The following is a 7500-nucleotide window of genomic DNA, read 5'->3' on the forward strand; positions in this document are numbered from 1 at the left end:
TCATCATCATCATCATCATCATCATCATCATCATCATCATCATCATCATCCTGTTTGTCTCCACTCTAAAATCCTACCCAGGTCAATTATCATCATCATCATCCTGTGTCTCTAGTGCAGAATCCTACCCAGTTCATTCATCATCATCATCATCATCATCATCATCATTACCATTTTCAGTAGGAACATGTATTTGTCCACTCAGTTATGAAGCCTGACCCAATTCCATTATCATCATCATCATCTTGTGTGTCTCCACGTTATTATAAGGTCCTATCCAATTCATCCTCATCATCATCGACCTGTCTCCCAACTCCAGTATATAAAAATTCCTCTCAACTTTCTCGTGTCCTTCCTGTTGTTTGTTAGCTTGTTGTATCCCGCCTTGGCACACTCAACCAATTTCATCCCTGCAGCTGGTTCTCTGTAAGCCTGCCTCTTCCTCACACTCCGTCTCCGGGCTGCCACGCCACAAACCTTAGGTGTCTGTTCTCTTTATTCATTATTTGTGTTTGCAGTATCCTATTACATTTTACACATATATTTTAGCAAGGGAGCTTCAGGTGTATTTGTATGCACATATATTGCAGGAGAAAACACAGTGCGCATAATAATCTTTTTACCTCGAATTGGCCTACGATGTTTTTTATCCCCCACCTGACAAAGCCAGAGGAGGGTATTGTTATCACTGGGATCAATAGGTGTCTGTCCGTAGAGCTGGGCGGCAGGGTGGCTGGCCGGGCGTAGAGATTTCGTTTCCGGGCCAGTATTCAGAAAGTATTCACTATAGAGTCATGTGTCTTACAGTGAACTGGTGCCTTTTGATAGGAAGTAATTTTTTTTGAAAATGATGAAAAAGCAAGAAAAAAATATCTTTTTGTTCCCAGGCTAGGACTCACAAGCTAATACAGGCACAGGCTTCAAACTCTCCAGGAATATGTGTTAATATGCTTCCTGGTGCCTTTTGGTAGTTAGAATGCCTTGAGATTTAGTAATGTTAAGACTTCGCAAAAATACATAAAACTGTTTATTTTAATGCATTTTTCTATTAAAACTTTTCAACTATTATACCTAGGAGGCAAAAATGTACGATAAATTATTATATTAATATCTGATTATGCATTAAGTTATATGCCTGTACGTATTATGTAATCATAAAAAATGGCGCCAAAATGAAAAAAGCAAGTCATAATTTCATCAAATCTGTTCATAACTTCATTATTACCATGGACAAACTACTGAAATTTTTAAGTTTCAATGTTTTTGTGTTATACAGAGGGGGTGGGTGGGTGAGAGCCTTTATGCACTTGATTAGGTGTGCAGGGAGGTTGTGGGGGGGGATATGTGCTTGGTTAGATGGAGACTTGCAACAGCATACCGTTCCCAATATTTTTACTTTAATCCTGTTAACGTTAATCAGTTTTATTCATCTCAGAGAAACCCACCGTAGCACACAAGAAATAATCTCAATTTATGTCATGGCAAATAATTAAGAATCTGTATCACTTCAGCTTACTACAGACGAATTTATTCAGCAGAAGAGTTTTTTTTGCCATAACCAAAGCATGAGCGCCTGCAATGCTGTTACGCCATTTATAACTTACTATTGTTGCTCCCAGGCGATTTTGTTCCTGCTTAGGAAACGTCTGTTAATAAGGGAATTTAAAAGACGCCCTGAAATCCCTTTGCTGCTTGAGGTTTACCTTTTCTTTGTAGCACCAATGGACTGCAGGCTAAAACCGGCCGTCTCCAGCAGTACACCATCTTCCTTTAGCGGAATGGTTGAGTGATATTTTCATAATCAGGCGGATGAGCTGCCCGGTTTTATCCCTGTCACCACATGAAGGCGTCCCCTTCAAGTACTTTATTCTGGCTTAAATAATATGGCAGTAGCGAGAATTAACTATAATCTCATCGTACTTACTTAGTTATAATCCCATCAACAAATATAACTAAAAGTACCCACAAATATTGCCCTCCCCTTTAATTTTGCAGCACCACAAAATATTATCTTCCTCTCCTGTATATCCAGGCAACCCTGATAGCTTCACTGGCGCCAGCTGAGCGACAGATAGTACTTTGTAATTCATAGATTTTGTTTTCTGTGTGTGTGTGTGTGTGTGTGTGTGTGTTTACTGTTGTAGTTGTAGCTGTCCTATATTTGTAGCTGTGCTTTATTATAGTATATCTATGTATATCTTTCTTTTCCTCATTTTGCTTCATTCCATTATTACTCCTGTGTGTGCATCAATAGGTATAGAAAATATAGTGACTTTTATTTCCACCTGACGCTCAGGCAGGAAAAAAAGAAAGCTTATCATCAGCTTCTATTTCTTTTTTCTTTTTTCTTTTTTTCTTGCGTATGCCCTCATTTCGTAATACATCATGTGCCAGCTGGGGGAAAAAAATGATGGGTGTGACTGTGTGTGTAGGCTTTTACAGCTCGATCGTGAATTAGCCATAAAACTGAAGGAGAGTGGGATGAAAAATGAACGAGAGTAAGATGAAAATATAGACTTGGCGGGGCGGAAAATAATATATATGACTAACGAATGATTAGTCCTAGCCTGATTCTTCCAGCTTAATAGTATGTGTTATTTTTGCCCATCTGATTCTGGTCGGTTGCTAGAGTATCAACATAACTTTTTTCTTTTTTTTTTTTTTAGTTTTACATTGAAAATTAGAGGAGACTTATTGTAGTAAATAATGTGGAACAGTCTCTCTTGCCCTTTACCTACATTATGCTGACATCTCCATACTTGCGGACATCAGTCCAATTTTCTCAGCTTAAGGAAAGCGTTTATATTGAATAGGTTACAAGTCTCCTTTAACCTGTACGCTATGCTACTATTCTCGTATATTTATCTTACTACCACCAAGCTTCTCTATTTCGCTTAGAGAGACGTGGAAGGAACTAGGGATTTGTTTCTCCTCTCGCTACCACCTGTTTGTTCTTATCCACCTCAGACGATCCTTCTTGAAATAAAAGGTCAGGGGATCAACAGGGCACTACCGAATGTTTTATGAATGTTTTATGTATGTTTATGAAGGGGAAAATACGGCAGCGTGAAATGGCGCTATAAACATCGGCGAGGGGGTGATGTATATGTACCCGTATGTAAATTTGATGTGCTTGTGAAGGATGTGTACAAGGATGTGGATAATAGAAACAAAAGAATAATACGTCCAGAGTATATTGTAATCAGTAGAAGAATAATAGGTATACAGAACTCTTACTCAACAAAACGGTAGTTAGTACCGCATAATCAGTGAGTTGACTCAGGTGCAATATAAACGAAAGAAAAGTGTAGTTACACCAACAAAATAGTAACTATATACTGTCGTCAAAACAAAAATAATTATATTAGACTGTATAAGCACAAGAACAGTATATGTGTACAGTAGGTATACCAAATAATGTATTTTGTATGCAAAAAATGTTGGGTGTAGAGTTTTGAATTAACTAATGATGAGTAGATATAGACAGTCAACAAAAGAATCGTAGTTGTCTTCTGTACACTAATCAACAGATTAATCATATATATACAAAAAAATAACAGAAACAATAGTAGGTATATAGTATACAGGCTCAAGAAGGGCATATACAGTACAATTTAGTCAACAAATTAGTGAACAACAGAAAGCATATACTCTACAGTCAAAAGAACAGCATTACGGGCACGCTTTTACTTAACAAAAGAATGGTAGATAATGTGCGGTCAGCAATATTATTACATATTTACAGCCCAGTCAACAGGAGAATAGTAGGCTGGATAACTTACACAATAAAAAAAAAAAAAATGCCATTACCTATAGGATCGATGAAACGAGACTTGAGCCATGTTCCGTATGTTTCAGTTTGACTGTTCATTTTAAGCGACTACCTCAGTCTGATATCATGAAACATTAATTAATCGTGTAGAAGAAAATTATAGGGATTTACTTGCTTTCGAAATATTGCATGTAACACGTTTTATTAGGAATTTATCATCTTTTCTTTCAATGTAAAACAAGTAAGAATCTATCTAGCTACCTGTAAAGATAGATAAATGAACAAGATCTACAAATAATCCCATTCGCTATGATTATTTTATTCAGTATGGGAGGGACTTTTCGAACTGGAGTATCTAGAATTTTGCATCCTCTTTGTTCAGTGCTTTTTGACAAGGACAAATTTTGCATATTTCCAGACCTTGGATTCTTTCTTTTTGCATAGGTTTAAAAAAAGCGCAATCCTTTCACTACGAAAACCCTTTCCAAAGCCAAATAAAATCGTCAGGAGGTACCAACAGTAAACCAATAAAGACGTCATGGTACTGAAAGGGTTAAGGATATGCACACCCCCGCACAGGCGTAGCAAGACTGGTGTACCATCTGGGAATAATTTATACATGCACGTAAGTATAATACACCTGGGTTTAAAAATAGGTGGTACATGCGTGCAGAAGTGATATACTCGTGCATCCGAGAATAATGTATACCTTTTAGGAAAAATGCCCTCGTATACATGGGTGTAAGAATTAAAGTGTTCATGTATATTCAAATCCCCGCCTGGCTATCGCTGGCTGGAGAGGAAAATATGATATGGTTTGGGAATATATTAAAAAGAAAAACCTTGCGGGTTGACCTCTGGGCGGGCAGATAACAGTCCGGACTCTCAGCTTGGGCGGGGCGCTGCTTGTCTGACCCTGCCTGCCTCCCCCGTCGCTCCCTGCCTCACCCCATGGCACCCCACCCCTTCCCCCCCTACCATGTCCCACCCTTCCCTGCCCCGCCCCGTCCCACCCCACTCCAGCCTGCCCCAGCTTCCTCTGCCCTACACTGCCCTTCCTTGCCCTGCCCTGCCCCGCCCCGCCCTGCCCTGCCCTGCCCTGCCCTGCCTTGCCTTTCTTTGCCTGTCCTGCCTTTCTTTGCTTGTCCTGCCCTACACAACCTCACCGTACCTTACAGTACCTTACCCTGCCCTACCCTGCCCTGTCCTGCCTCCTACCCTCTCCTGCCCTGCCCTGCCCTGCCCTGCACTACACTGTCCCGTCACCCTCACCCTCACCTAGCTCATCCCGCCCATGCCCTGCCCCACCCGACTGCCGTACTCTCTCCTGTCATCCTCACCCACCACTTCCAACCCCTACCCCAACCCTTCCCGCCCTACCCCACCCCACAGTACCGTTCCCTGTCCTGCACTGCTCTACCTAGACCCGCCCTACCCAGCCCATCCCTGCCCTACCCTGTCCCGTCCCGTCGCCCCCACCCTACCCTAACCTGCTTGTCTATCTCACCTGCACTGCTGCATCCCACTCTGCCTCCGTCGACTCTGCTTTCCCTTTCCCTGTGATCAGTACCTCCTTCCTAGACTTGCCTTTTCTTACCCCACCATACCTTTATGCTTAACCTTTTCTACCGTGATGCCATTCATTTTTTACCTGCCGTCAACCCTGCCTTACTGGTCACCTTGTCTGTCTACCATGCTTCCTCCCATGTCTATCCCCAATCCATCCCACCTTGTCTTTTCAACATTCTCTTACTTAACCTGTTCCTCGTCGCCTCACACTGCTGTCTAGTCCCACGCAGCCACACCCTGTCCTCCTGTGTCATACCCTCCAGCTCTTTTCTTTCATCATCCTACCCTCCTCTGCAATGTCTCACACTTTACTGCCTTGATCTTACCCTACCCTGCCTACGGCCCACCTATTTTTGTCCGCCCCTCCCCACTGAACCTCTATCTGATATGCTTATTCCTACCCTACCGTGCTTTACCTTGCCCTAACCTTGCTCTGCTCTGCTTTTTGTTATCTCCACCCGACTTTGCCCTTACTTATCTTGCACTCTGTCTTACCATACCTTACTCTGCAGCATAATTCCTAACATGCTTTGCCATGTCATATTTGCATAATCATACTTTACACCGTCAAACTTGGCCCTTTCTCGTCTGTCAACTGCTGACCCACCTCACCCTACACCGTCCAGTCCATTTCACACTTCCTTAATCCACATTACAGTGCCCAAATCCACTTCACATTGGCCTATCATACCACACACAGACCCGCCGTACCTCATATTGACCCACTCTACCTCACAGTGTCTTGCTCCTTCTCTTTCTCACCCAGGCGCTGCACACATCACTCACACACTTCCCACCTTACCCACCCCACAATTGCCCACATCATCCCACCCAACAATTCTTCACCTCACCTCACCCTGCCCCACCTAACCCCACACTGCTCCATTCACACTGTCCCATCTCACCCCACACTGCCCCACCTCACTTCGTACTGCCCCACCTCACCTCACACTGCCCCACGTCATCCACACTATCCCACCTTACCCCACACTGCCCCACATCATCCACACTGCCTCACCTCTCCCCACACTACCCCACCTCATCCACACTGCCTCATTCCACCTCATACTACCCCACCACACCCCTTCTTACCCAGCCATTCCACGCCGCGCCTCACTCCTGTCGTGCCGCCCCACCCTGCTTTGCACATCCCATCCCTGACCCGCCTTGCCCTCCCTCAAGCACCCGCCCTGCCCATCCCCGCCCTCTTCGCAAGCACGCATCCCGCCCCCGTTACTGATCCATTCCGCCCCACCCTTCCCCATTCTTTCCCCTCCTTCTCCCATATTTCCCCACATTCTCCCACCTTCTCCAACCCATCACTACCTACTCAGACTTTTCCAGCCCGACCCTAACTTCCTCAACCCTTCCCCTCCTTTCACAACCCATCCCTCTCATTCCCCAGCCCTTTCACACCTTCTTCCACATTTCTCAACCCTTCCCCATCTCCTCCAACCTCCCCCCCCCTCTCCCTCACCCTGTATCTAAACCCATCTCTTTTCCCATACCTTTTATTGCCTTCTTTAAGCCTTCTTCACCTTTCTCAACCTTACCCAACCCTCAGCCTCCTTCCCCAGCCTTCTTGCACTTTCGCCGCGATCCCTTTCTTCAGTCCTTACTCCCAATCCCTTCTCTACCATCTCTACCCCTCCTTCTCCGTTCTGAACCTTTCTTCACCTTCATTTCTTTTCCACATTAACCATCCTTTCCTGACCCTCCTCGAAGCTACTTCACCTTACCGAATTTTTCCTTACCTTCCCAACCCACTCCAGCTTCCACAATCCTCCCTAGGCTTCCTCAGCCCTTTCTCAACCCTTTCATATCTCCAGCCCGTTCAACCTCACCCTCACCAACTTCTCTCCTACAGTTGTTACATGTCCTCTTCTCACGGCTTGATATCCTCTTACCTTACACTTCCACTTCTCCCATATAACTCTGTCCCTGCAATTTCTCTGTTTTCATACTATTCTATTTTCTTCCCCCTGTCTTATCCATCACTATCTTTCCACCATATATTGCCCCCTGATCCATCCTACTATCCTATCCTACACACTTCCATCCATCGGTACCAGTGCATCATACTATAATGCCCCATCATCCATCACACCATCCTACCCTACACTTTTTTCGCCCTTGCTCCCTACCACCATACTTATACT

Source organism: Coenobita brevimanus, chromosome 51 (genome assembly GCF_032717465.1).
Source record: "Coenobita brevimanus isolate Jiangsu-jjx chromosome 51, ASM3271746v2, whole genome shotgun sequence".
Lineage (NCBI taxonomy): Eukaryota > Metazoa > Arthropoda > Malacostraca > Decapoda > Coenobitidae > Coenobita > Coenobita brevimanus.